We start from the raw sequence: 21,465 nt of genomic DNA, 5'->3' as shown, positions 1-21,465 counted from the left end.
CCTGGTGGTCTAGTGGTTAGGATTTGATGCTTTTATTGTTTATTTTAGTGGGAATCCAGTACTAGGTTTTTAATTAAGGATTCTAGTTTTTAGTAGTACATTAAAATCAATTGGTTTTATTTTCATTTGTTTTTTGAGAGACTGTCCATCTATTTGTAGATGTTATTGTTAGGAGGACGATAGCCTTTTTTCTGTTAGAGGAGGGGGGAAGAAGCTAATTTTAGAGAATAGTACTTTTTTTTTTTTAATATTTATGTATGTATGTATTTATTTTGCCTGTTCCGGGTCTTAGCTGCGGCACGCCGGTCTTCGTTGTGGCATGTAAGCTCTTTTAGTTGTGGCATACAAACTTCTTAGTTGCAGCCTGCACACCGGATCTAGTTCCCCGACCAGGGATTGAACCCCGGCCACCTGCATTGGGAGCGCAAAGTCCTACCCACTGGACCACCAGGGAAGTCACAGAGGATGGTACTTTTATATTGTCTTCTGCTTTTGTTGTTGTGATGGTAGTTTTACCTGAGTAAGTAAATTATTTGAATTTACTACTTAAAAAAAAAAGATAGGATTATGTAAATATGTGAATATATAGAGTATGTCGTGATAGATTTTCTCATTAGTAACTTCGAATATTATTTCTTATTCCAGAAATTTGCAGATTGTAAGCAACCTATAAACCTTAGAGATTTAATACATTTACTCTATTCTCACTTCTGTAGAAGTGAGTTCTACAAATTGAATTTCTTAATCCTACTCTACTAGAGAGGTTTAGCTTTTTTTACTTGGAATCTTCTTCAGCCACTATAAGTCTGTGTTTTAGAATTTAAAAGTTTCATCTAATAAAAAATAATTCTTAGTCTCCTATAATAATTCTTATTTTAATCATCAGAGTATTCAGTGATGTGAACTCTGCTTGGTAGGCCCAGCATATTTGTTTTGTTTTCTAAAAGGTGCATTAAATTTAGAAGATTGACTTATAACTTAAATTCCATTTGTTGAGGAATTGTTTTCATAACTAATATATCTACGTCAAAAAGCATATTAAGTGAAAAGTTTCAGTATCAATTATCAGAGTTTTCACTGTGTACCTAAATGTATTTGTGATTTATGGCCCTATGATCATGTAGCATCATTCTCTATTTTAAGAATGAAGCTTGCTTCTGATATTTTTACATTTAATATAATGGATTTAGAGATATCCTGTAAATATGTAGAAAGTTGTTCTCTGTAAGAAATTTAACTTTTAGATAAGTTCATTTATTGAAATCTTGAAGCTAAGGGAAAACAGGAAAATTTGATAACAAAAGGATATATTTTTCCAAGATAAAGAAATATGTTTACATAATACTGAATATTATAAAAATATTTTATTCATTGTTACTACCAATTTTCCAAACTTGAAAATAGTCTACATCTTTTTTTTTTTTTAATATTATTGGAAATACATTTCTTTTTTTTTTTTTTAATTAATTTATTTTTGGCTGCGTTGGGTCTTCGTTGCTGTGTGTGGGCTCTCTTTTTAGTTGCGGTGAGCAGGGGCTACTCTTCATTGCCGTGCGCGGGCCTCCCATTGTGGTGGCCTCTCTCATCTTGGAGCACCGGCTCTAGGTGCGCGGGCTCTAGAGTGTAGGCCCAGTAGCTGTGGCACACGGGCCTAGCTGCTCTGTAGCATGTGGGATCCTCCTGAACCAGGGCTTGAACCCATGTCCCCTGCATTAGCAGGCAGATTCCTAACCACTGTGCCACCAGGGAAGCCCCAATACTCTACATCTTGACTTAATAATATTTACATCATCGATGCATTTTTTTAAAAATAAGTGAATGATATTTATTTATGGCTGCGTTGGGTCTTCATTGCTGCGCGGAGGCTTTCTCTAGTTGCGGTGAGCAGGGGCTACTCTTGGTTGTGGTTCATGGGCTTCACGGTGCCGTGGCTTCTCTTGTTGCCTAGGCGTGAGGGTTGCCTAGGCGCGAGGGCTCCAGTAGTTGTGGTGCACAGACTTAGTTGCACTGCGGCATGTGGAATCTTCCCAGACCAGAGATCGAACCTATGTGCCCTGCATTGGCAGGCAGATTCTTAACCACTGCGCCACCAGGGAAGTCCCCATCAGTGCATTTTTAATGGTTACTTTACAAAATGTTCTTGTGTTACATACACAGTATTGTTACATAAGGGAGACAGATTACATAGAAATCCTTGTTTTGATCACTTGTATTTATATTTCATTGGGTAAGTTACTTAATTCTCTAACACTGCTTCCTCAATTAGAATAAGTTTAACAGTATTTACGTAACTTACAGGGATGTGCTAATGATGAAATGAGAGAATTCATGAAACAGTCAGCACTGATTTTGGGAAATAGTAGTTACTCCACACTGGTTTGGTTTTGTTTTGTTTAAGACAATATGACATTTGTTTTAATGCCTCTGTTCTGATAAATTTTGACTAGGCTGATTTTTTTTTTAAATCTTTTCGTTTTGGCAGACTTTCATAACATCCTTTTCACATCCCTCCCATTCCTACCACTATATAGTAATTTAAGCCATTCTTAGCTATGCTGTCTCAACGTGCATTTAGCCAGTAAGACTAGGAAATGGTTTAAAGGAAGGATAACTGAGATGAAGGGTAAGATAAGAGTAATTACTTAAAGGTAATTTTCTTCCATTGCCTTTTTTAAAATTAATTTTTATTGACGTATAGTTGCTTTATAGTGTTGTATTAGTTTCTTGCTGTATAGCAAAGTGAACCAGTCATACGTATACATATATCTACTCTTTTTAAAATTTCCTTCCCATTTAGGTCATACCTGTTTTATACATAGTAGTATATATATGTCAGCCCCAATCTCCCAATTCATCCCACCCCGCCTTCCCTCTGCAATTAACTTTTTTATTTTTAAAAAACCTTCAGTGTTATTTTAAAAGTGGTATTTATGTTTATTCTTGGAAAATTTAGGAAACATACATCAGTGCACCACTCTTGGATAATTTTCATTAGCATTTTTGCAAATTGCTTTTCTAGCTTTACATATTTTATAGTGGAATTGTAGTATAATAGAACAACAATGAAAAGTTGTAGGCCCTGGGTTGGGTTGATTGATTGGTCCAGCTTGAATATGTCAGCGTGAGCTGGAAATATAGGAGGTAGTGTTCCAGGAGTGAAGTGTTTGAAATCGAGGATATGGAGAAAGTATATAACCAGGGAGAGGGGAGGGGCTTGGTTGAGGTAGGATGGATGATCAAGGAAGGAGTATGGTCTGTGCAGTGGGAAATAAAGAGAGACCTACTCCAAATCTAAGCCCAGTAGTACAAGGAACTTGGGAAGGAAAACAGTCATAATTTGAGAGGTTACCAGCAAAAAACAGTGTTTTTGAAGAAGAGCCATACTTCATTTAGAGGAACAAGGCAAAGGATACAAAATTCAGAGAAGAGGTTGAGGATATGCTGGATTTTTGCTGGTATTATTCCAGAGATCATTGTGGTAGATTTTCAGGAGTTATGTTTTAGAATGCTATAGGGCAGAATTAATGTTCAAGAGTAACCAAGGAGGACTCCCGTGGTGGCACAGTGGTTAAGAATCCTCCTGCCAATGCAAGGGACACGGGGTTCGAGCCCTGGTCCTGGAAGATCCCACATGCTGTAAAGCAGCTAAGCCCGTGCACCACAACTGCTGAGCCTGCCTTCTAGAACCCACGAGCCACAACTACTGAGCCCACATGCTGCAGCTACTAAAGCCACGTGCCTAGAGCCCATGCTCTGCAAGAAGAGAAGCCACAGCAATGAGAAGCCCGCTCATCACAACAAAGTGTAGCCCCCGCTAGCCACAACTAGAGAAAGCCTGCGTGCAACAATGAAGACCCAATGCAGCCAAAAATAAAAATAAATAAGCAATTAAATAATTAAAAAAAAAAAGAATAACCAAAGAAAGTATTTTGTGTTCATACTTTCCTTTGCTAGAATTGGAGCTCTCTTTTTATATTGGCATTATTTCAGAGATACTTGTAACTGGTGGTGCTATGTTTCAGTCTCAGCAATAGGAGATGATGCAACAAAGGATTTTATGTTTTGACAAAAGAAGGAGCGGCAAGAAAGTTTTTGGTTGGGGATTGGGACCTGGGGAGAGAATAGCTAAAATAGTTCAGTGGATAGGCAGTTTTAATTAAAAAGTTAACAACGCAGGTTCATACAAATCTCCCTTCTAAGAATGGTATCACTATGAAGTATAATAGAAGGCATCCTAGACACTTCATCTGTGTTTCTATTTTCAGTTTTAGTCACAACCCTTAGTATGTGAAGAACCTTTGGATACCTCTGTGGTAACGGTTTTGTCATATGTTAAAATAATATTCATCTTTTTTTCTTTATGGGATTATAGTGAAGATAGAATGAGACAATGTATTTGAAAACTTCTGTTGTATTGCAATTACATGTAATAGGCACTTATAGAGCTTCCTCACTGAGTGTAAAACACAATGAATCAGTAAATAATGATTCAGCCACTATCTATAATCAAAAGATCAATAATAAAATTTCTAATTTTGTCTAAAAGGTTTACCTTGAAGCTTCATTACTTTGATGACTAAAGTAAATGTTGGGTTAACTTTTGAAAATAGTCTGGCCTAAATATTTTTTGACTGTATATTAATTTTTTAGTAGGATTATTGAAATATTTTTATGTGGTAATATTTACCTATTTTAAGTATACATTTTAACATAACTGTTCCCTCATGTCCCTTTGCCTTAAGTCCCCACTCCTGACCCCTGATCTCTCTTCTGTCAAAATAGTTTTAACTTCTCTAGAATTTAACATAAACAGACTCAGTGTAGCTTGTGTGAACTGAGATTTGATGTAAGTGTAAAATACACACAAATATTGAGGACTTAGTATAAATAAGCCTAAAATATTGCATGAATTTTTTTTGTTGATTGCACATTGAAATGATATTTTCATATATATATATATATTTGAAAATATATTAGTAAAATTCACCTGTTTTTCTTCACTTTGTAAATGTGTCTAACAAAGTTTAAAATTACATATTGAATCATATTTGTAGTTCATGTTGATTCTCTAGAATAGCACAGCTCTAAACTTACCTTCAGATGAATCTACAGATTAATTATTTGTACTCTGTTGTTTTAGCCTGTCATAGAAAGTGATACTAAAGTGTACATAGGCCACTTGTAGGACTCCAAATTAAATGTCTGCATTTATTGTATCAGTGGTAACAATGCAATTATGAACATGTTTTTATATCACATAGTGAATACTGGCTTATTTAACTCATTATGTTTTGCTTGGCTCCTAGAAAGCTTTAGCTCCTCTGACAACCATAAATGCCATTAGGTAACCAACATTTGTGTACTCTGTCATACCTCTGGATTTATTGTGAAACACATACAATCTAGAATATGTACAGATATCCTCACATATCTTATAGTCTAAGAAAATATATAATTTCTCTTTCATTTTGAATGCAATTCAGTTTGATGTATCTTTTGGGGAACATATTTTTTTTTCTATGCAGCACATGTTTGGGAACCTTTCCCTATAGAGAAAATAAGTAATTGTGGGAAAAGTTTATAGGATAGCCTGCCATATTCTCACATAATATGGGAATTACTTATTTTTTAACAGAATAGACTTGGTTGATCATGTCACATATGAAATCCATAATTACAGAAACCATTATATTTATTAATTTATTTTTTGATCGTATATTACATACATATCCTTTCATTTATAACTCCTTAAATGATAGCTTACTATCATTTTGAAAATATATTAGTAAAATTCATGTTTCTCTTCAGTTTTAAAATTCAGCTAACAGACATTTTAAAATTCTTAAGGATTTTGTAGTTTTTAAGAAAAAGATTTAAAAAGAAAACTGCATCAATTGAAATTAATTAAAATCTTTAGATTTATTTATAAGTTTCATTAAAATGCTAAGTGAAGTGAACACATATAAATCATTTTTAAATGTTTGAGTCATAATTCAGTGTTTTAGTGTGCAGCCAAATAATTCTGGATACAAAGACTGTTAAAGGTAACCCTCTCACTCTGAAAATGAAAAAGACACATTGTACTACAGAATGAGGTAGAGCTGCTCTGTCTAATATGGTAGCCACCAACTACATGTGGCTGTTGAGCCCTTGAAATGTGGCTAGTCCCAGTTGAAATGTGCTATAAATATAATATACAAACCAGATTTTAAAGGCTTAGTATGAGTAAAAGAATGTAAAAATCTCAACTTAAAATATTGCTTACTTGTTGAAATTATAACCTTTAGATATGTTAGCTTAAAATATATTTTAAAATTTCACCTATCTTGTTTTTCCTTTTTTTATGTGGCTACTAGAAAGTTTAAATTTTCATTAGTTAAAATACAATTCTAAAAAATATTCAGGCAATGCAAAAGAAGGCAGAGAAAGAGGAACAGAACCAAAAACAGAGGTGACAAACAGAAAACTAGTAGTAAATTGATAGACTCAACCATATTAATAAGTATAATAAATGCTAATGACTTAAACAGTCCAATTAAAAGACAGAGAATGTCAGAATGGATAAAACAGAAGTAAGATCCAAGCATATATGGTCCATCAGAAATTCACTTTAGATACAAAGACACAGATAGGTTGAAAGTAATGAACAGAAAAAGATAAACCATGCGTAGAGTAGCCATATGAGAGTTGATGTGGCTAAGGTACTCTTCAAGAAAGAGTATTAATAATCAGAAAAAAAGTGGGACAGTTCTGATATAACAGTGACAAATATATGTGCACCTAATAGCATAGCTTCAAAATACATAAGCAGAATTTTACAGAATGACAGAGATTTCGTATAGAAAATTTCACAGTCATAGTTGGAGATTTTAACACCCTTCCTTCAGCAGTTGGTAGAACAGCTACATAAAAAGCTAGCAAAGACATTAAAGATCCAAAAAGCTATCAATCACCTTGATTTAATTAATACATATGGAACACCTAAATAAATTTAAAAGCATGGATATAATACAAGAGTATATTCTTGGAACATAGTGGAATTAAATTAAAAATCAATAACAGTATGATGTTTGGGGAAAACACCTCAAATGTTTAATATTAAACAGTACACTTCTAGAAAATTTGTAGGTCAAAGAAGAAATCACAAGGGAAATTAGAAGTCATTTTGAACCGAATGATAATGAAAATGTAGCACATCAGAATGTTGGTGCCTGAGAATGAATGGTGGTTTAGAGAGAAATTTATAAGTTTAAATACTTACATAAGAAAAGAAGGAAAGTAAAATCAGTGACCTAAGGTTCCACGTTAAGAGAGAAAAAGAAGAGCAAATGAAACCCAAACTAAGAACAAGACAGGAAATAAAGATAAAAGTAGATCATTAAAATAGAAAATAAAAGGGAAAAAGTGAATAAACTGATAATTTCTACCGTATCAGATTGTCCCTCATTCCCTTCTCTTCCCGTATTGACAACATATCCATTTGGTGAACTTGTGGAGGAATACGCACTCTCAGACATTGTCTATTGGAATACAAAATGGTGCAACCTCCTATAGTAGGGAATTTAGCAATTTCTAGCTAAATTCATATTCATTTACTCTTTGATCCAGTAAATCTTATTTCTAGGAATATATCCCAAACATAGAGTGGCATAAATACAAAATGACATGTGCACAAGGCTGTAGTTATAGCAGCCCCATTTATAATAGCAAAAGACTGAAATAACCCATCAATAGGGTTGTGACTGAGTAAAACGTTCATCTACCCAATGAAGTATTTTATAGGTATACAAGCAAATAAGCAATATCTTCTGTGACATGATGGCCAGTATACATATTATGAAATAAAAATAATAAGATACAGAAAAATTCATAAAGTATGTTATTTAACTAAATACATATATATTGTATATGTGCATTTCTATTTGATTTTTTTAAAACATAGGGATTAACCAGAAACTAATCCATCATAGGGAACAAGGATGGAAGGAATAGCTAGAGTTCTGTGAATATATTTGTTTTTTAGGTATGACTTTGAAACCATGTAAATGTTTTATGTAATTTTAAAACAAGTTTGAATCATTAAAAAATAAAGATCCTAAAAGTGAAAGCAAAATGAAGCAAAGAAGCATAAGTGGTATAACCATAGGAAGGAACTATTTTAAGTGACTTTATAACACAGTAACTTGATTATACATGCCTAGTAGGTTATATACCCTAAGGACAAAAGAGCAATGTAAAAACAATGTTTTCATTAATCACAGTGTTGGTATTCTTATTCCTAGATTGTTGTATATGTATTGTGCAACAAAGCAAATGGATTTGTGTTGGTGTCGTTGTTTAACAGGATCTTCAATATGGGAGAAATGAGATAGGAATATAAGATAGATGCCGTTTAAAAAAAAATGTAGAATTTTATTTGGAAGTATCAGTATAAAGACATACTAACCCTGACCAGTATATCTGACCAGCTCAGGAGTAATGAGCACTCCTAGAACCCAGATTGTTGTCTCTGAATGCTATTTCTTATTGAGAAGTATATATGGATATATGGTTGATTTCAGGTCTGAGGCAGGAGTTGGACAGGATGACCCTGGGGTATTTTGTTACTCTGGAAACAAGGAAGCTATCAAAGACTACTAAGGTCATGTCTAGAAGACTCTGAAACTAATTGAAGAGGCTCTCACTGGCCGAAGATGGGAAATTTGGAAGCAATAGGAATAAAAACTGCAGTGATTTGAAGCATTACTACATTTATTTAAATCCAAGAGTTTTTAATAATGATCCCTCCCCTAAAAACCTCTCATTATTTACCATTCTGGGACGTTAGGATACTAACTCATTACAGTCTGTTTTCCATGGCCTTCCATATCTGTGAGTTCTGTATCTGTGGAGTCAACCAACCATGAATTGAAAATACTTGGGGGGAAGGGGGTGGATTTTAGAAAGTGAAACTTGAAATTGTCCAGCACTGATAACTATTTACATAGCGTTTACATTGTATTTACAGTTATTTACATGGCATTTACAATGTATTAGGTATTATACATAATCTAAAGATGAGTTAACGTATATGGGGGGGGGCATAGGTTATACACAAATAATGCGCCATTTTAAATAAAGGACTTAAACATTGTGGCTTTTGGTGTCCATGAGTGCAAGTCGAGGGGGGGTGGTGGTCCTGGAACCAGTCCCCTGCAGATATTGTGAGGGGCAACTGTATTTGAAAAACTCATAAAAATTGAGCATTTACTTTTCCTTTCCTAAACAAACTACCTCTTGGATACGGAAGATTTGATGAGGGGAATTCTCACTTATTAGACATATTCCAGATAGTAAATGAAGGAATGATAAAATTTGTGTATCACTATTATGCAACTGTCAGTGAAGTAGTGGATTTAGGCAATATTTGTCATTGGCTGCTATTACCACAGAAAGATATATGGTAATACATATATGCCTCAGTGAAGAACACGGTACAGTGTGTGAGGTTGTCTTCTCTATCAGTTCGGAATTTAAGACTCTAGATTCAACAATTACAGAAAATGCAGGGACAGAGGAACATGTTTAAAAATGCCACAGAAGTGTATAATCAGCAAAATACAGGTAACTGAAGACTGGAACTAATGACTTCTTTAACAAGAAAGTTGCAGGAGGAAAAGAGATGGTAGAACCTATATAGATAAAAAGATGTAAGAATCATGTCAACCAGTTGCAATTTGTGGAACTTATTTGGGTCTTAATTTGAACAAACTGAAAAGGAAAAAAAAAGACTATCCTGGGAAACTTGAATGCTGACTGATAACGAATAATTTTGCAGAATTAACAATTTTTTTTTTAGTATAAAGAAGATTGGCCATGAGGTGAAAATTGTTGAAGCTAGATGATGGACACATGGGAATCCATTGTTATTTCTCTATATAATGAAAAGTTAAAACTAAAAAAGAACAATTAGATTTTTCAAGATATCTTTTCTTGTATCCAAAATCTGTCAGTAATCTAGCATACTGAATAGTTGAAGAATTATTTATGAATTTAAGTGTTTGTGTCTTTCACTCTCTTGTGGTGGAGAACCGTAGATTAAAAGATGAGATCAGTTAAATAGTGGCAATTTTCATTTGAAGGGCTCTGTGGTTATTTATTAAATTCAAGCATTATAGTTGACCTAATCAGAATTAAGAGAGCAAAACAATTTTTGTTGATAGGGTTTGATAGAAGGAAAAATTCATTCCATGAGTTTGATTGTTGAAACAATCCGTACATTTAAATCCAGTCTTGTAAAATCTTTCTTCAAATGAAAAAAATGGAAATACAGTTAAGTGTACCAACTGTTGGTTTCCTTTTTTTGGCTGAACAAAGGAAAAGTCCTTAGGTGTAGCACAAGGCATACCTAATAACTCTGTGCTCCAGTGCCCCCTTGTGCCTATGATGAAAAGGTATCATTAGTTTCTCTTTAAAAAAATTGGGGTATCCCCTTCTAAGAGTTCCTGGAAACAAAACATTTGCAAGTTTATAAATAAGTTCCATATCTTAAACTTTCTGGGACCTGACATTTATGTCCTTTTCATTTTAGGGCATGCTCTGCTCTTTCAGCTGAAGTTGCTACATGACCAGTTATATGGCATTTGGGGAGTGTGTTTTTAATTTCAGGTTGTTAGTGTTTCCATAGCTCTTTCCTCATCCTCACTTCTACTTCCACATTTGCCTTTTCAAAGCAAAAAATAGGAAGGGTGGAGTTGGGTATGCCAGAGGACTTACATTCTTTCTTTCTCTTTCTCAAGGAAAAAGAATCCTGGGGTCAACCCGTACCGTGATAATGTATAATTGCAGAAATTTCTGGCCCATCAGAATATATGATTGCCATCTCATTATTTTATTCTTTTCCCCAAAAGGCATATGAAGCTTTATAGTAGAATACCAATAAGTATAATACTATTACATCATTCCTTTGGGAGAAGGCAGTGGCATAGTTTTCCATCATGCTCATTCCTCCTTTACCTTTTCAGTTAAATTTTCTACTTACAATTTTTTTTTTTTAATTAGAGTAAAATTTACTTTTTTTGGTGAACAGTTCTTTGAGTTAGGACAACGGCATTGTAGGGTAACCTTTACCACAGTCGACATGTATAACAGTTGAATCACTCTCCCATAGGATTTCCTTTTGTTACCACTCCTTTGTAGTCAAACCTTCAAATCCTCCACCCCCTTTAACCCTGGACAATTAATAATCAATTCTCAGTCCTTGTTTTGTCTTTTCCTGAATGTCATGTGAATAGAACCATATAATAGATAACCTTTTGAGTCAGGCTTCTTTCAGTTATCCTAATGCATTTGAGATTTATCCATATTGTTGCATGTATCAGTAGTTTCTTCCTCTTTATTGCTGAGAAATATTTCATTATATGGATATACCATAGTTTGTTCATCCATTCCCTGTTCGTGTTGTTTGTAGCTTTTGTCTATTAAAAATAAAACTGCTCTAAACATTCATATACAGGCTTTTGTATAAGTACAATTTTTATTTCACAAGGCTGAAATTTTAGCCATACTGTTAGGTATGCAGTAATATCTCATTGTGCTTTTTATTTGCGTTTCTCCAATGACTAATGATTTTGAGTATCTTTTCATTAGCTTATTTGCCACCTGTATATCTTCTTCGGTGAAGTATCTGTTCAAATCTTTTCCTATGTTTTTCGATTGCTTTGTTTTCTTTCTGTTGAATTTTGGCAGTTCTTTATATATCCTGGATACAAGTCTTTCGTCAGATAAACAATTTATAAATGTTTTTGTCCTGTCTGTGGCTTCTCATTTTCTTAACATTGTCTTTCCCAGAGCAAAAACTTTAAATTTCGATGACATCTAAGTAATTACATTTTTTCTTTTATGTTTTGTGCTTTTGAAGTCATTTCTAAGAATTATTTGCCACAAAGACTTTTTTTTTTTTTAATTATATCTCAAAGCTCTTAATTTTTATTTTATTTATATTTGGCTGTGTTGGGTCTTCGTTTCTGTGCGAGGGCTTTCTCCAGTTGAGGCAAGCGGGGGCCACTCTTCAGTGCGCGGGCCTCTCACTGTCGCGGCCTCTCTTTGTTGCGGAGCACAAGCTCCAGACGCGCAGGCTCAGCAGTTGTGGCTCACGGGCCCAGTTGCTCCGCGGCATGTGGGATCCTCCCAGACCAGGGCTCGAACCCGCGTCCACCGCATTGGCAGGCAGATTCTCAACCGCTGCGCCATCAGGGAAGCCCCCCACAAAGACTTTTTACCAAAAAGTTTTAGGTTTTACGTTTAACTTTATAACCTGTTTGGCCTAAGTTTTGTATATGGTGTGAAGTATGGATTGAAGGGTTTCGGGGGGTTTTGTTTTGTTTTGTTTTGTTTGCATAGGGGTGTCCAGTTATCCCAGCATAATTTGTTGAAAAGGTTATCTCTTTTGAATTGCATTTGTACATTTGTCAAAAATCAGTTGTCAGTTCTATATGGATCTGTTTCTGGACTTCATTCTCTTGCATTGATTTGTGTGTCTTTTGTCACTACCACACTGTCTTGATTAATGTAGCTTTGTAGTGCGTCTTAAAACCAATTAGTGTGAGTCATCCAACTTTTTTCTTCTTTCTTGAAGTTTGGTCTATTCTATATCTTTTTGCCCTCATATAAATTTAAGAGTCTGCAAAAATCCTGCTGGGATTTTTATTGGAATTGCATTGAGTTTATAGATCAATTGGGGGGAAATTTTACTTCTTTAAGAATATTGAGTCTTTAAAGTAACAAACACAGTGTATCTGTCCTTTTATTTAGACCTTCATTTTTTTAAAATGCGTGTTTTGTAATTTTCTCATACACGTCCTAAACTTATTTTGATCAATTTCTGCTACTTTTTATTATCTTAAAATACTGCTTACTTCTTTGATGCGAATCAGGAGTGTATGGCGTTATATATTCTCTTCCCACCCAAGACTCCAGAAACCAAGGTGCCTCTCTCAGATTTGTGGGCTCTGGTGCTTAGTCTCAGCTTCAGTCAGAGATCAGACTCTGTCAAACTGGATTGCTGGCCCACCATGATAGAAAGAGTCCCATTATTTATTTATGGCTGACTTCTGTTAGGGATAAAGGTATATTTGGTCAGAATGCACATACAGTCTCAAAGGTGCAAATTGTTTGTTTTTTGAGAGGAGGGATATTCCTCATGTTTATTTTCTCATAAATTTAAAAATTCATACTTTTATCTGCCAGATGGAACTACCCTTTATAGTTGAAGTAAGGTAAAGTCTTAATGGTAACTATGTGCTTTTTAGACATGACTCAGCAAATTCATAATAAAACCTATTGCTAGCCACAGTATCCTTGAGGCAGAAAGAAAAGTGCAATTATAAATTTATTGCTAAAAAATTCATTGGGGGGGCCTCCAAAAGTACAACAAATTGGCTTTACATTTTTTACATAGATCCACTAATAGATTTTCTAGCCCTATGAGGTGGGTGGCCTAAAACTAGGTCCCTGGAAATAAGCAAAGGTATATTCCATATTTTGATCATTGCTTGGTAGGTTATCCTCTTTAAGTTTACAGAAAACACCACACAGGGCTCTATTCTCGAAAACACATGAAAGATAATTTGGCAGCCCAGGAAATTTAAATGGTTTCAGACTCAATTTAAGATCAAAGGATCTGAGGTCAAGGAAGTCCAGATGATCTCCACAAAGTAAGTGTCAAGGAACTGTGGTGATAATTGTGTCTTGGAATACAGCATATATGGGTGAGACAACTAATAATAATTGTGCAATGACCCTTTGTAATGACACCTGCTATCCTTTAATACAGGTATCAGCCAAGTATATGATAGGGATGAAACATAATGAGGTCATTCTCCTATGCCTAGAGTAATTCTTGTATCTAAAATGTTTAACAAGGATAGTAAGCCCTAGTTTTCAATTCAAAAAATAAAATAAAAAGACTTGGAATCTTAAAGTTTTCTTTCTGCAATAGAAAAAATAAAATAAATATCTACCTCAAAATGAGTGCACAATTTTAGTATGAGTGTACTTATTCTGATAGTGAATATTCTGGTACCATTATTTAAAAATTCTGTTAGTTTTACTTATGATTTCGGATGACTTAACTGCTTGAATGCTATTGATGTCTCGAAAGCTAGGTGGCTGAAATTTCTTTCCCCAGTGCTCTTCATAACACTCTACACTGGCACTGTCTTGAGACCTTAGGTTGGTAGGAAAAGCCTTGTATAATTGTCCAAATACAAATTCTGATATTCAATACTGTGTTAGTTAACTGGAAGTGTAGAAGTATTAAAGAAAGACTGATTAAGTAAGTAATACACTAGTAGTGAATTTTGACAGTGACTAAAAACAGCTGTTTCATTCTGATGGTCTTTTTTTTTTTTAATCATTGAGTAATGTTTTATTGTATGGATGTACCACAACTTGTTTATCTATTCACCTATTGAAAGACACTTTGGTTACTTCCAAATTTTGGCAATTATGAATAAAGCTGGTGTATAAATGTTATAGAATATGTGTTAAATACATTAGCCATTTCCATGCGAGTTTTCTAAAATACATTTCTGCATCATCTTAGATGATTCTGGATATAAATTTAGACTTTTTCTGCATCACTCATTAAACATATTTATTACAAACTAGTAGTAGAGGGGACAAACATTAAATATACACAGACATATTTCATTTGTGTCAAATGGTACAAAGACAAAGTATATGGTGCTATGAAAGTAAATGATACAGGGTTTTTAAAAAAATGTTTTGCGTATATTTTTCAATTAAACAAATGCCCATTTAATATAAATTATAATACAGTGATACTATTTTCTGACCAATTTTGAGTCCTAGGGTAAAAGATTTTCTAAAGTCTTCATGAAACTTTTTTATAGTTTTTAGAATGCTATGGAAGCATGTCTTCAGAGGCTCTCTCCCTGTTTTGCTTTTATAAGCTACTTTAGACTTGGAAACTAGATAATGTAGTTTATTATTATAATTATCTTTATACTAGTGTCAGTAAGATCTGACACAAGATGAGAGAGTTTACCTTTGGGTAAAGTGTATTTGCCTGTAGGGAGTGGAATTTGTAACATCTTTCTTGGCTTGTTAGGAGCCTTTTAGCTCATTTTTTAGTTCTGTTGTATTTCAGATGGATAGCAGTACTATTGTCCTACATACAAATAATATATTTAGAACACAGTACATTTTTGCTGAGATATATTTGTTTCTGCCTTTCAAGGTACCCTTTCCTTTATTACTTAGTTTTCTTCATTGATAAAATAAGTAGCATGTTTCTCGATCCCAATTAATTAAATATTTTATTAACATACATATGAACAGTTAGATCGAGAAACAGAAGTGTATTTTAATTTTACGAATCAGTTACCAGTGCCCCAGCGCTGAGTTCTTTATAAATAGTATAAAGAAAGGACATTCACCACTGCTTTCATTGTTATAGCAAGTCTTTATTTCTATGGTAACTTTCTTAAAAATCTATTTCAGAAGGTAAATGGAGGAAATTAACAGTACAAAAGAAATAAAGTAAAAGCAGAAGTAGTTTTCAGTACTGTGAAAATAAGGAATAAAAGTACTTGATTTTTTAATTCAAAGTATCAGAGAAATATATTTTACTTCTGCCCAACTCTTTGAGAAGTTACTTAATTGGAAAACCAAATCTGAAGAGAAGAGTATCAGTGATGATTTTGAGCTGCCTCAGCTACCTGAAGGGTTAACTGCCTATTACACTGTCTTCTGGAGCCCAGTTAAAGAAAGACCACATGGTTATAGACAAGAACATAGTATAGTCTCTGTTATAGACAGGGGGAGGAAAGACCCAGTTTTTTATTAAGTTCTTTTACAAGAAGGAAGGAACAAAGCATCTTGTAGCTGCAACAGAAAGCTATGAAAGGGGTCACTGGATTTGGAGTTGGTAGCAGTAATAGCGGCAGAAAAGTTTTGAGAATGGCTTGCCAGTTGGGTGATTGAAAGTAGAAGACTTCCAGCATAAATTTTCAAAACTGTGGAGCTCTAGGACTGAGCTTAAGAGGATAATAATCAATTGCTAAGGAAAAAAAAATCAAAAGCTAACATACTTAGTAGACGGTTGATACTCATGTTGTGTTGTAAGATTTCCAGCCTACTTTTAAAAGTACTCCTAGAATTAGAATGATATATTATGGGAGCTTCTGCATTTGACCTCTTTTCTATAAAAACATTAATAGTTAATACAATTTCTAATCATGTCTCAAAAGACCAAAACCAGAATTTGAGTCTTTCTCTAAACAAATTATGTTGGGGATTTATTAACAAGCATTTGCATTATTCAGGACTTTGCATTTAACTTAGGTTTTTCTTTGTTATATATTTAGTTGCTCTCCCTCTCCTTTAAACTCTTGAGTTACATCCTAATGCCTTCAGTTTTGTAAACTATTCCCAGGAATCCCTTTTAACCTATAGAAGAACTCTCTTCATTAATTCATTCCTGTGCTTTAAAAGCATCCCCAGAGTTTGTGCTCCTGGAAAGCTTTTTCCTCCTTGTTTGGTAAAGCTCCTTCTCTCTCTTCCTCATCTTTTATATTGTCTAGAAACTACTGTGGTCTCTAAAATGCCTCCTTATGCTAAAAAAGAGCTGAACTGATGGTTTTCGTCCTTTTTAGCCATTTTCAGTTGTGTATCATTTGAATAATTGTCCAAAAGCCGTAAATTGCTTAACTTCTCTATGCCTTAGTTTTCTCTTTTGTAAAACTGTACCCAACACATTGTAAGCCCTCAAATTTTAGCTGTTGCTATCATTACTAATGTTATAGACTTGGTGTTTGTGTCCCCCCCAAATTCATATGTCCTAACTCCCAATGTGAAGGTATTTGGAGATGGGGTCTTTGGGAGATAATTAGGGTTAGGTGAAGTCATGAGGCTGGGACCCTCATGATTGGATTAGTGCCCTAATAAGAAGAGACCATCTGTGCTCCCACAAAGAAGAGGTCATGTGAGCACACGGTGAGAAGGCAGCTTGTCTACAACCAAGGGGAGAGTCCTCCTCATAAACAGACCTTGCTCTATTCAGTTTTCCAGCCTCTGGAACTGTGAGAAAATAAGTTTTTGTTGTTTAATGGTATTTTGTTAAGGCGGCACAAGCAGACTAAGACAGTCATCATCATCAATGATATTATGTTAAATACTATGCATAATTTATCCAAAAGATAGTAGTATATATACTGAATTATATAATGTGATAAGGAACTTTGAAGATGATGGGAATATAATTCTTTTTCATTAGATGTAAAGAAGGTAATTGTAACTTAAGCATCTTTGAATAGTTTGCATTTCTTGATGCATCTTGTTGTTCACCAAGTAGTAAGACTATTAGGTAAGTAAGTCATAGAGAAGAGGAATAAGCAATATAGATATTGAAAGCAAGCTTAGTCTCTTTTATTTAACAATATAGGTACTGAAAGCAAGCTTGGTCTCTTTTATTTTACTATTTGCTATCTTTGTTTGACCTTTTTTCTCATTTTGCCCCCTAGGGCTCTAACTTGCAGACTCATTGTGGAAAATCTTAAGGCCATTTTAAGTGTGTGGTTCTTCTGCCACAAAGGATTCAGCTACCCAGACATCCCTCTCTATTCAAGTGATTTATCACTTGCTGTGTGCATCACCTTGTAGGGACTATGCTGCTGTATAACTGTGAAGCCTCTTAGAAGCTATTTTATTGTTTTCATTGACTCCATCATTTACTAGGGTTTGACCTTAGGCAACTAATTTCTCTATATCTCAGTTTCTGCTTTTGAAAAAGTTGATCCTAATAGTGCCAACTTACAGGGTATATGTAATGATTAAATGGCTTAATATATGGAATAGTAGGCACTATTGAAGTGTTAGCTGTTTTTGTTGTTGTTACTGGTAGTGCTTTTATTTCCATTATCAATAATACTGGTTAACTCTGATAGAGGTTTGAATGCCCCTTGGGAAATGAATGGTTATCTGTGATCCCCAGACTATTTTAGCATTTTCAGAACCTAGATTTATATATCGCAATGTGTATTGTAATTTTACTTGCGATTGTCATTATAGTAATATACTGTTTTGGTGTGAATATGTATTGGACTCCTCTGTAGAATTGTCCTTACGATTTTAATTTTAGTTCACCATAGCAAATTTAATACAGCTACACAGAATATAATACTTATTTATTAAAATGTTGGATTTTATCATACCTACTAGGATGGCTGTAATAAAAAAAAGAGAGAGAAAATAGCAGAAGCCACTTAACATTGTTTCACACCGCTTATACCTTGGATTATGTCAGACTATTTCTCAGGTTTAATTCTAAATTTACAGTTCATTATTTTCTAAGATCAACCTATTTCTTTAAAATAATTCTTAGATTTATTGATTATTGCTCAGCGTACTCTTTGTTTAAGCTTGGGCTAGTTCATATGAGTGCCTATTAATTTTGACCCTTTTTAATGTTAATAAAAGTGTAAACTTTTGAAGTAACCTAAAATTATGGTTACATTTGTTTACGTTTTTTGTAAAGTAAAATTAAAAAGAGACCTAGCTTCCTTATTTTATATAATTTATATGAAATTATTTTCTGTAATGTCTTTTTTGTCTTAACTAATAAATGAAGTCACCAAGTGATTTTAATTTTGTTTTCACAATTTCTTCCAATAATCTAGAAAACTTATTTTAAATACGACTCTAAGCCAGTAATAATAAAAACATTACTTTGTTGATTTATCGTATTCCTCTATTTCATTACTTACTTTTATATAAAATATCTGCTTACAATATATCTTTTGAAATAAATATGCTTTATTCATTAGAGAGGAAGGTCAACTAAATCTGCTATAATTACCATTTTAATTTGATAATTTAATTTTTAACATGTATGAATTAATAAGCCATAGTTAAACATTTCTGATTTTATAAAGACATAGGGCATTTTTTAATGTTTTGAGTAAAACATTTACTGTATTACACTTTAAACCCCATTAATTTACTATCTAGTTACCTACCTCCTTGAGTATTTGGGCAGAGATGACCAGGTTTTGGCCCCCCCTTGATTTCTTTTTTTGTTTTTTTGTTTATAAAAGTTATTTTAAAGGGTTATGTATGTTATTTATATATATTCTTTTTCATATTCTTTTCCATTATGGTTTATCACGGGACTTTGAATATAGTTCCTTGTGCTGTATAGTAGGACCTTATTGTTTATCCATCCTATATATAATATTCAGTTTGCATCTGCTAATCTCCCTCCTCTCCCTCCCCCTTGATTTCTTATTACCAAATTATTTATATAAATTTGTAGACAGGTAAATCGTGTGAAAAAACTAGTCTGTTTTTCCCCCTACTGCTATTTTATAGAAAAATATTAAGTACCCCATAATAGAAGATTTTATGGACAAAGAAATTGGGAAAAATCTGACGGTATGAACTCTCTTATTATTAATAATGCATAATGAACACTGGCATGTTAAAAGACTTGAGAAGACCTCTGGTAAAATTAGACATTTGTTACTTTAACTTGTTAGTTCATGAACTTTGTGCATGACTTATTTGGCTTCCCTAATGCTTATTTATATACAAAGAAATGATGATTCTATAATATAGATTATATTTTGAGAAATGTTAGTATAGTCTAACGCTTTTATTTTTAACATTAAAGATTCTTAGAGTCTAAGTAGTTTTAGCCTGTGGTGGCTGGTTGGTTTTGGCAGAATCAAGCCTGGGAACTCTTCATAGTTCTCTCATGACATTATGTAGATCCCCGCCCTTCCTTTGCAGTAAATAAAAAGATGAGGCCTGCATTGCACTAAATTGATATAATATCAACATTATTATTATTATTATTATTGAAACCATGGTAAAAATAACTAAATTTGTCTTATATCATTTGATTTTACCACAGAAACAGTTGTGTGACTTTAATTTTCTTTATAAATGTCATTGAATAGAGTATATTGTGAAAGAATAGGGGCTTTTCGTAGTTACTGGTCATTGTTTTATTTTGTAGAAAAATAAGAGATTCACACACACACACAACTGTCTAACTATTTATCTACCTACCTACCTGTCTGTCTACAGTCAAGTCTCAAATCCTTCACTGTTGTTGATAGTACGGAGGTAAATTGGCTGCATAGCAAAGAAGCAGCAGGATGTCTAGTTTTAGTTTCCTTTTGTCCCCAGGGTCCTAGCAGATTTCCTAAAACTGCCCATGACACTGTCCATGCAAGAAAAACTATGAGTTTAGAAAGTTCACTTCAAGCTGAAAGTTTTAATTTTATATCAAGGGCTTTGCATTTGGAAGAATTTACATTGAATATGTCCTTTTAGATAAAGAGACGTTTATAAACCTTGGTTCTTTAGGTTCTTGGCTGAAATATTTTGTCAACAAGACCTTATTACTGTCCATGAGGGGAAAGCAAAGATAGTGCTAAGGTTTTCCTGAGCCTTATCTCAGCTTCAGTTTCCTGGAGTTTCCCAAAACCCATTTATACCACAATTGAGTAAACGAGAATCTTGAAAGATTTAAAGTAGTGGAGAAAGTGGTATAGTTTGAAATATTTGCATTACACCATTTGGACCTCAGCTCAACCCCTAAGGATGCATTTTTATAAGAAGCCAACAGAGCTTCTGCTGTGCCTTCATGTGGATAACCATGAACAGAGATTAAATCCTTGAACAATGTATTTCTCTTTCCCACTTCTAATAGGTAAGCATATCTAACTAGCTTCCTAATGGGCAGGAGCACAGATATCTCAAAATCAAACATGTTTTAGCAGTTTGCCTCCATGTTTAAAAGTCGATGACTGCAACAGGCAGGAGATACGTAATATTTGTAAAGCACTTTGTATGTATGCAGCACTGCAGTGAACACTAAAACAGTTCTGCCCTCAGTGAGCTTGTACCCATTATTTGATTATATACTAATATAAACTGGGGAAAAAAACTGCTTGTAAATGTTCAAATATTTGAATCGAAGTGGGGGTTATAAACATCCTCTAAGAACTTGAACAAGGCCAGAAGAACAAACAGAATTTAAATAAGTGGAAACTGAAACACTTCAGGTGTAAGGGAGCAAAAGATGGGTGGAAAAAAAAAAGAACAAGACGGCCTCCAGCATAACTCATAATGTAATAGGGAGGACAGCTCTATGAATGAAAAGGATGACGGTGGGGAAAGGAGAGTTGAATGATTGAATGACTTAGCATAGAAGCGTCAGCTTCAGTTTTCCAAATATAACACACGTGTCTTGTTCCTGTTTTGGTGGAAAAGCTTTCAGTCTTTCATCATTGAGTATGATTCAGCTGTGAATTTTTCATTATTATCTTCATTAAGTTGAGGTAGTTTCCTTCTATTCCTAGTTTGACTATTTTTATGACAGGGTGTTGAGTTTGTCAAATGCTTTTTCTTTGTCAGTTAAGATGATCATGTAGTTTTCTTCATTCTGTTAATGTG

General features: G+C 33.9%; 1 protein-coding gene across 6 annotated transcripts in view; it reads left to right on the top strand.

The window, feature by feature from the left end:
- JMJD1C (jumonji domain containing 1C) overlaps nt 1-21,465 on the top strand; it is a 316,251-nt gene that overhangs the window by 112,116 nt on the left and 182,670 nt on the right. The window lies entirely within an intron of this gene.

This window comes from Balaenoptera ricei, chromosome 16 (assembly GCF_028023285.1).
Source record: "Balaenoptera ricei isolate mBalRic1 chromosome 16, mBalRic1.hap2, whole genome shotgun sequence".
In the NCBI taxonomy this organism is placed as follows: Eukaryota; Metazoa; Chordata; class Mammalia; order Artiodactyla; family Balaenopteridae; genus Balaenoptera; species Balaenoptera ricei.
The sequence above is the reverse complement of the archived record's forward strand: the minus strand, read 5'-3'. Positions and strand labels throughout refer to the sequence as shown.